This window comes from Thalassophryne amazonica, chromosome 11, assembly GCF_902500255.1.
Source record: "Thalassophryne amazonica chromosome 11, fThaAma1.1, whole genome shotgun sequence".
NCBI classification, from domain to species: domain Eukaryota; kingdom Metazoa; phylum Chordata; class Actinopteri; order Batrachoidiformes; family Batrachoididae; genus Thalassophryne; species Thalassophryne amazonica.
Window position 1 is genome coordinate 22,624,655 of NC_047113.1, and position 9,590 is coordinate 22,634,244.

Here is a 9,590-nt window from a genome sequence, read left to right on the forward strand (position 1 = left end):
AATGTTTAAACTGATAAACTTTGTTGTTTTTGTGCAAATATTTGCTCATTTTGAAATGGATGCCTGCAACACATTTCAAAAAGTTGGGACGGGGCAACAAAAGACTGGGAAAGTTGATGAATGCTCAAAGAACACCTATCTGGAAACAGCTGAGTGTCATGACTGGGTATAAAAAGAGCATCCCCAAAAGGCTCAGCTGTTCACAAGCAAAGATGGGGCGAGGATCATCACTTTGTGAACAACTGCATGAAAAAATAGTTCAACATTTTAAGAACAATGTTTCTCAATGTTCAATTGCAAGGAATTTAGGGAGTCCATCATCTACAGTCCATAATAGAGTCAGAAGATTCAGAGAATCTGAAGAACTTTCTACACGTAAGAGACAAGGCCAAAAACCAACATTGAATGCCTGTGACCTTCGATCCTTCAGGTGGCACTGCATTAAAATCCAAGCTCATTGTGTAAAGGATCTTACCGTGTGGGCTCAGGAATACTTCAGAAAACCATTGTCAGTTAAAACAGTTCGTTGCTACAACTACAAGTTAAAACTCTACCATGCAAAGCGAAAGCCATACATCAACAACATCCAGAAATGCCTTCTCTGGGCCCAATAAGCTCATTTGAAATGGACAGACACAAAAAGGAAATGTGTGCTGTGGTCTGATGAGTCCACATTTCATATTGTTTTTGGAAATCATGGATGTTGTGTCCTCTGGACAAAAGAGGAAAAAGACCATCTAGACTGTTACCAGCGCAAAGTTCAAAAGCCAGCATCTGTGATGGTATGGGAGTGTGTTATTGCCCATGGCATGGGCAACTTACACATCTGTGATGGCAACATCAATGCTGAAAGAAAAGGTACATCCAGGTTTTGGAGCAACACATGCTGCCATCCAAGCAACGTCTTTTTCAGGGACGCCACTGCTTATTTCAACAAGACAACGCCAAGCCACATTCGGCACGTGTTACAACAGCGTGGCTTTGTAGTATGAGTGTGGGTACTAGACTGGCCTGTCTGCAGTCCAGACCTGTCGCCCATTGAAAATGTGTGGTGCATTATGAAGCACAAAATATGACAACGGAGACCCCGGACTGTTGAACAACTGAAGTCGTACATCGAGCAAGAATGGGAAAGAATTCCACCTACAAAGCTTTAACATTTAGTGTCCTCAGTTCCCAAACGCTTACTGACTGTTGTTAGAAGGAAAGGTGATGTAACACAGTGGAAAACATAGCACTGTCCCAGCTTTTTTGAAACATGTTGCAGGCATCCATTTCAAAATGAGCAAATATTTGCACAAAAACAATAAAGTTTATCAGCTTGAACATTAAATATCTTGTATTTGTGGTGTATTCAATTAAATATAGGTTGAAGAGCATTTGCAAATCACTGTATTCTGATTTTATTTACATTTTACACAATGTCCCAACTTCATTGGAATTGGGGTTGGAAAACAAACAATAACAACATCTATAAACCCAGAGAATATATTCACGAGAGTGTCAGGCACAATATACAAAGGGTTTAATGCTGTTGTCTGTGTGGAGTCTGATCAGAGCGTCTCAAATGCATTTCTCCTGTCGTGAACTTTTAGCCATAATGCACTGCGCACACACCATATCCACACTAAAACCTTTAAAATCAGTGCAATACTTTAAAACTAAAACATATAGCTGATATTTTCACGTTGTAAAACTTCAGACATGATGTTAATTTAAACAACTTGTCTGAAATTAGTTTGGTTAAAATTTTAACCATAAGTTAAAACTGTATGCCTCTGGATGACTTGGGTGATATTGCTAGCTAGTTAGTAGGGTGTCAAGAGAAATGATAGTTTTTTGTGTCTCATTTTGGTTTTCTTCTGTGATCAGCTCTCTTCTGATTGCAGAGGATGGAGCGGTTTCTCCTGAAACCAGCTCTTCTCTATCTGTAGAGGATAGAACTGAATGTCTACTACAAAACTATAGGTAGGCTCTAAAGTCTTTGATATCAGACTTTAAAAATGTTGATTAACCCTCTAAGACCCACTGTTGCAGAATTACAACAATTTTTGTTATCCCCCCAAAACTTTTTTTTTCCAGAAGTCACACAATCTCCAGATTTTTGAGATGCCATCATTGTTGTGAAAGTGTAGGAACACGGACCCACAACAGGGGGCGCAAATGAACGGACAATGGAGGAGTCGAATAACACTGCTTTTATTGCTGTGAAACAGGCACAACAAATCAACCGATTACAATATTGAAATGGAGTCCAATTACAACGGTGTCGTGTGGGCAGGCTCGACGATAGGAGACGTCTGTCCAAGTCGAACCGGAACCAACCCGATTTCCTCTGCCACCGAACCCCGGGAATACTGGAGCCGCCAAGTCCCGAATTCCCAGGTGGCCACTGCCTCCGCTCGTCGGATCCGGTACTGCTGGCAAGAAACAGAAACAGTCAGGTGTGGATGCGGCTGCACCCAGCAACACGGAGGGTGGAGAGTCCACCTCCACCTCTCGTCAACAACAATGTAGGAAGGTGAGTACTTATCCGAATGTTGTCTAGTAGTCAGCTGTCCTACAGATAATCAAACGAGAATACAATTAAAGTCACACGTGTGTGCAGGCTGAGATGGTTACCTCTTTGGTAAGGCGATATCTCGGCAAATGAGGTGGAGATGCCGTCCTGTTGATATACCTCCTTGTTAATTGGGATCAGCTGTCTCCAGTGATGGGTGGCAGCTGTCATCCTGGCTGCTCCTGTAAGGCGGCAGCGCCCTCCGGTGCCTGGAGCCCGCACTCCAGGCAGGGCGCCCTCTAGTGGTGGTGGGCCAGCAGTACCTCCTCTTCAGCGGCCCACACAACAGGACCCCCCCCTCAACGGGCGCCTCCTGGCGCACGACCGGGCTTGTCAGGGTGGCGACGGTAGAAGTCGGCCAGGAGGGCCGGGTCCAGGATGAAGCCCTTCTTCACCCAGGAGCGTTCTTCGGGGCCGTACCCCTCCCAGTCCACCAGATACTGAAAACCCCGGCCCATCCGTCGGACGTCGAGGAGCCGGCGCACGGTCCAAGCCGGCTCTCCGTCGATGATCCGGGCAGGAGGTGGCGCCGGACCCGGAGTGCAGAGGGGTGAGGTGTGATGAGGCTTAATCCTAGAGACATGGAACACTGGGTGAATCCGCAGTGAGGCCGGAAGCTGGAGCCTCACTGCGGCGGGATTGATGACCTTAAGTATCTTATACGGACCGATGTATCGTTCTTGCAGTTTTGGGGAGTCCACTTGTAGGGGAATGTCCTTGGTGGACAACCACACTTCCTGCCTGGGACGATACGTGGGGGCCGGGGCCCGCCGCCGGTCTGCATGGTTCTTCGCCCTCGTCCGGGCCCTTAACAAAGCAGAACGGGTGGCACGCCACACCCGACGGCACATCCGTAGGTGGGCCTGGACCGAGGGCACACCGACCTCCCCCTCAACCACCGGAAACAACGGGGGTTGATACCCCAAGCACACCTCGAAAGGGGAGAGGCCGGTGGCTGACGACACTTGACTGTTGTGGGCGTACTCGATCCAGGCCAGGTGGGTACTCCAGGCCGTCGGGTGCGCGGCTGTCATGCAGCGTAGGGTCTGCTCCATCTCCTGGTTGGCCCGTTCTGCTTGTCCGTTGGTCTGGGGGTGATACCCATATCTCTGTAAGGGAGATAGAGTATCTCGTCAATAGTTTTACATCCTCATTGAAGACAACTTTGGATGCTGTAGCTCCTCTGAAAAAGAGAGCTTTAAATCAGAAGTGTCTGACTCCGTGGTATAACTCACAAACTCGTAGCTTAAAGCAGATAACCCGTAAGTTGGAGAGGAAATGGCGTCTCACTAATTTAGAAGATCTTCACTTAGCCTGGAAAAAGAGTCTGTTGCTCTATAAAAAAGCCCTCCGTAAAGCTAGGACATCTTTCTACTCATCACTAATTGAAGAAAATAAGAACAACCCCAGGTTTCTTTTCAGCACTGTAGCCAGGCTGACAAAGAGTCAGAGCTCTATTGAGCTGAGTATTCCATTAACTTTAACTAGTAATGACTTCATGACTTTCTTTGCTAACAAAATTTTAACTATTAGAGAAAAAATTACTCATAACCATCCCAAAGACGTATCGTTATCTTTGCCTGCTTTCAGTGATGCCGGTATTTGGTTAGACTCTTTCTCTCCGATTGTTCTGTCTGAGTTATTCTCATTAGTTACTTCATCCAAACCATCAACATGTTTATTAGACCCCATTCCTACCAGGCTGCTCAAGGAAGCCCTACCATTAGTTAATGCTTCGATCTTAAATATGATCAATCTATCTTTGTTAGTTGGCTATGTACCACAGGCTTTTAAGGTGGCAGTAATTAAACCATTACTTAAAAAGCCATCACTTGACCCAGCTATCTTAGCTAATTATAGGCCAATCTCCAACCTTCCTTTTCTCTCAAAAATTCTTGAAAGGGTAGTTGTAAAACAGCTAACTGATCATCTGCAGAGGAATGGTCTATTTGAAGAGTTTCAGTCAGGTTTTAGAATTCATCATAGTACAGAAACAGCATTAGTGAAGGTTACAAATGATCTTCTTATGGCCTCGGACAGTGGACTCATCTCTGTGCTTGTTCTGTTAGACCTCAGTGCTGCTTTTGATACTGTTGACCATAAAATTTTATTACAGAGATTAGAGCATGCCATAGGTATTAAAGGCACTGCGCTGCGGTGGTTTGAATCATATTTGTCTAATAGATTACAATTTGTTCATGTAAATGGGGAATCTTCTTCACAGACTAAAGTTAATTATGGAGTTCCACAAGGTTCTGTGCTAGGACCAATTTTATTCACTTTATACATGCTTCCCTTAGGCAGTATTATTAGACGGTATTGCTTAAATTTTCATTGTTACGCAGATGATACCCAGCTTTATCTATCCATGAAGCCAGAGGACACACACCAATTAGCTAAACTGCAGGATTGTCTTACAGACATAAAGACATGGATGACCTCTAATTTCCTGCTTTTAAACTCAGATAAAACTGAAGTTATTGTACTTGGCCCCACAAATCTTAGAAACATGGTGTCTAACCAGATCCTTACTCTGGATGGCATTACCCTGACCTCTAGTAATACTGTGAGAAATCTTGGAGTCATTTTTGATCAGGATATGTCATTCAAAGCGCATATTAAACAAATATGTAGGACTGCTTTTTTGCATTTACGCAATATCTCTAAAATCAGAAAGGTCTTGTCTCAGAGTGATGCTGAAAAACTAATTCATGCATTTATTTCCTCTAGGCTGGACTATTGTAATTCATTATTATCAGGTTGTCCTAAAAGTTCCCTAAAAAGCCTTCAGTTAATTCAAAATGCTGCAGCTAGAGTACTGACGGGGACTAGAAGGAGAGAGCATATCTCACCCATATTGGCCTCTCTTCATTGGCTTCCTGTTAATTCTAGAATAGAATTTAAAATTCTTCTTCTTACTTATAAGGTTTTGAATAATCAGGTCCCATCTTATCTTAGGGACCTCGTAGTACCATATCACCCCAATAGAGCGCTTCGCTCTCAGACTGCAGGCTTACTTGTAGTTCCTAGGGTTTGTAAGAGTAGAATGGGAGGCAGAGCCTTCAGCTTTCAGGCTCCTCTCCTGTGGAACCAGCTCCCAATTCAGATCAGGGAGACAGACACCCTCTCTACTTTTAAGATTAGGCTTAAAACTTTCCTTTTTGCTAAAGCTTATAGTTAGGGCTGGATCAGGTGACCCTGAACCATCCCTTAGTTATGCTGCTATAGACGTAGACTGCTGGGGGGTTCCCATGATGCACTGTTTCTTTCTCGTTTTGCTCTGTATGCACCACTCTGCATTTAATCATTAGTGATCGATCTCTGCTCCCCTCCACAGCATGTCTTTTTCCTGGTTCTCTCCCTCAGCCCCAACCAGTCCCAGCAGAAGACTGCCCCTCCCTGAGCCTGGTTCTGCTGGAGGTTTCTTCCTGTTAAAAGGGAGTTTTTCCTTCCCACTGTAGCCAAGTGCTTGCTCACAGGGGGTCGTTTTGACCGTTGGGGTTTTACATAATTATTGTATGGCCTTGCCTTACAATATAAAGCGCCTTGGGGCAACTGTTTGTTGTGATTTGGCGCTATATAAAAAAATTGATTGATTGAATTGATTGATTGATACCCGGACGAGAGACTGACCGTGGCCCCCAGTTCCCGGCAAAAGCTCCTCCAAACATGCGAGGAGAACTGGGGACCGCGATCGGAGACGATGCCTGATGGTATCCCATGCAGACGGACGACGTGGTGGACTAGGAGGTCCGCTGTCTCCTGGGCCGTTGGTAGCTTCGGGAGGGCCACGAAGTGGGCCGCCTTGGAGAATCGGTCCACTATCGTGAGGATTACAGTGTTTCCCTGGGACGGCGGGAGGCCCGTGACAAAATCCAGGCCGATGTGAGACCAGGGGCGATGAGGCACGGGCAGCGGCTGTAGCAAACCCGATGTCTTGCGGTGGTCGGCCTTGCCCCTGGCGCAGGTGGTACAGGCCTGGATGTAACCCCGGACGTCGGCCTCCAGGGACGCCTCTGGTGGGACGTAGTGTCTGTTCTTCGGTCCGGTTCCGGGGTCCGGGTCTCGTGTCAGGGCCTCCCGGACGGTCTTCTCCACGTCCCAGGTAAGGGCGGCCACGATAGCGGACTCCGGGATGATGGGATCCGGGGGATCCGACGACTCCGTTTTGACCTCATCTTCATGTACCCGGGACAAGGCATCCAATCTTTGATTTTTGGTCCCGGGACGGTAGGTGATCCGGAAGTCAAACGGCCGAAGAACAGTGACCAGCGGGCTTGCCTGGGATTCAGCCGCTTGGCGGTCCTGATATACTCCAGGTTCCGGTGGTCAGTGAAAACCGTGAACGGCACTGACATTCCCTCCAACAGATGTCTCCACTCCTCAAGAGCCTCTTTCACCGCAAGGAGCTCTCGATTGCCAACGTCATAGTTCCGTTCGGCTGGGGTCAACCTGCGGGAAAAATAGGCACACGGGTGAAGGACCTTATCGGTCTTTCCGCTCTGGGATAGCACGGCTCCTATCCCTGAGTCCGAGGTGTCCACTTCAACCACTAACTGGCGACTAGGATCGGGCTGCACCAGAACAGGTGCAGACGAGAAGCGCCGTTTCAACTCCTTGAACGCGGCATCGCAACGATCCGACCAGGTGAAGGGGACTTTTGGAGAGGTCAGGGCTGTCAGGGGGCTAACTACCTGACTGTAGCCCTTAATGAACCTCCTGTAGAAATTGGCAAAGCCGAGGAACTGTTGCAACTTCCTACGGCTTGTGGGTTGGGGCCAGTCTCTCACCGCCGCGACCTTGGCCGGATCAGGAGCGACGGAGTTGGAGGAGATAATGAACCCCAAGAAGGACAAAGACGTGCGGTGGAACTCACACTTCTCGCCCTTCACAAACAGCCGGTTCTCCAACAACCGCTGCAGGACCTGACGTACATGCAGGACATGGGTCTCAGGATCCGGAGAAAAGATGAGAATATCGTCCAGATATACGAAGACGAACCGGTGCAGGAAATCCCGCAAGACATCGTTAACCAACGCTTGGAAAGTCGCGGGAGCGTTTGTGAGACCGAACGGCATGACCAGGTACTCAAAGTGTCCCAAGGAGGTGTTAAATGCCGTCTTCCACTCGTCTCCCTTCCGGATCCGAACCAGGTGATATGCATTTCTAAGATCGAGCTTAGTGAATATTTGGGCTCCATGCAGGGGCGTGAACACTGAATCCAACAGGGGCAACGGGTATCGATTGCGAACCGTGATCTCGTTCAGCCCCCTATAATCAATGCATGGACGAAGACCGCCGTCTTTTTTACCCACAAAAAAGAAACCTGCACCCATCGGGGAGGTGGAATTCCGGATCAACCCGGCAGCTAACGAGTCCCAGATGTAGGTCTCCATTGATTCGCGCTCAGGCCGTGAGAGGTTGTACAGCCTGCTGGACGGGAACTCACTGCCCGGAACCAAATCAATGGCACAATCATAAGGACGGTGGGGAGGAAGAGTGAGCGCCAGATCCTTGCTGAACACGTCGACAAGGTCATGGTACTCCACCGGCACCGCCCCCAGATTGGGCGGGACTCTGACCTCCTCCTTAGCTCGGGAGCCGGGAGGAACCGAGGAACGTAGACACACCCGATGGCAGGTCTCGCTCCACTGAACCACTACCCTGGACGGCCAATCAATCCGGGGATTGTGCTTCAACATCCAGGGAAATCCTAAAACCACACGGGAGGTGGCCTGAGTCACAAAAAACTCGATCACCTCCGGTGATTCCCTGACACCACCAGAGTTACAGGTGGTGTCTTATGCGTGATCGGAGGGAGAAGGGAGCCATCTAGTGCCCGAACCTGTACAGGCGAGGTAAGCGCCACCAGAGGGAGCCCTATCTCCCTAGCCCATCTGCTATCCAACAGATTCCCCTCAGAGCCCGTGTCCACCAGTGCTGGAGCCTTCAGGGTTGAGTCCTCATACAGGATCGTGACTGGGAGTTGTGTAGCAATGTGGGTGTGTCCCACGTGAATGTCTCGACCCACCCCTAGCCCAGTCTCTAGGAGCGGGCGTTTGGAGTTTGACCGCTCGGGGCAGTCTCTTACGTGGTGCTCTGTCGAGCCACAAACAAAACAAGCTCTGTGGGCCTGCCTCCTCTGTGCATCTGGTGCTCTAAATGTTGCCCTACTCGTGTCTTTAGCTTCGTCAGCAGGGGGAGCCGTGGCCCCACGGAGCGCAGGGGCCGTGGAGCGTGGGGAAGGCGGAGCGCGGTCGGATCCGGAAGGGAGAGGGACGGCGCGTGCCTGGCCACGCCCTTCGTCTTGTTCCCGCCGACGTTCTTCTAACCGGTTGTCCAACCGTATGACAAGATCGATGAGCCCGTCTAAATCCCGTGGTTCGTCCTTAGCCACCAGGTGCTCCTTGAGAACCAACGACAGTCCGTTTACAAAGGCGGCGCGGAGGGCAGTGCTATTCCAGCCGGACCTCGCAGCCGCGATGCGGAAGTCGACTGCATAGGCAGCTGCGCGCTGACGCCCCTGTCTCATCGACAGTAGCACGGTTGAAGCGGTTTCTCCTCTATTGGGGTGATCGAACACGGTTCTGAACTCCCTCACAAACCCATCATATGTCTGAAGGAGCCGTGACTTTTGCTCCCAGAGCGCTGTAGCCCAAGCGCGTGCCTCGCCGCGAAGCAGGTTTATTACATAAGCTACCTTGCTAGCATCGGTCGCGTACATGACTGGACGCTGTGCGAAGACGAGCGAACACTGCATAAGAAAATCCGCGCACGTCTCCACACAGCCTCCGTACGGCTCTGGGGGGCTTATGTATGCTTCCGGGGAAGGTGGGAGGGGTCGTTGAACGACCAGTGGAACGTCAATGTTACGCACAGGTTCTACGGGAGGGAGAGCCGCAGCGGCGCCCGGAGGGCGCGCTTCCACCTGCGCGGCGAGAGCCTCCACCCTGCGGTTCAGGAGGACATTCTGCTCGGTCATCAAATCTAACCGAGTCGTGAAAGCGGAGAGGATCCGCTGCAACTCACC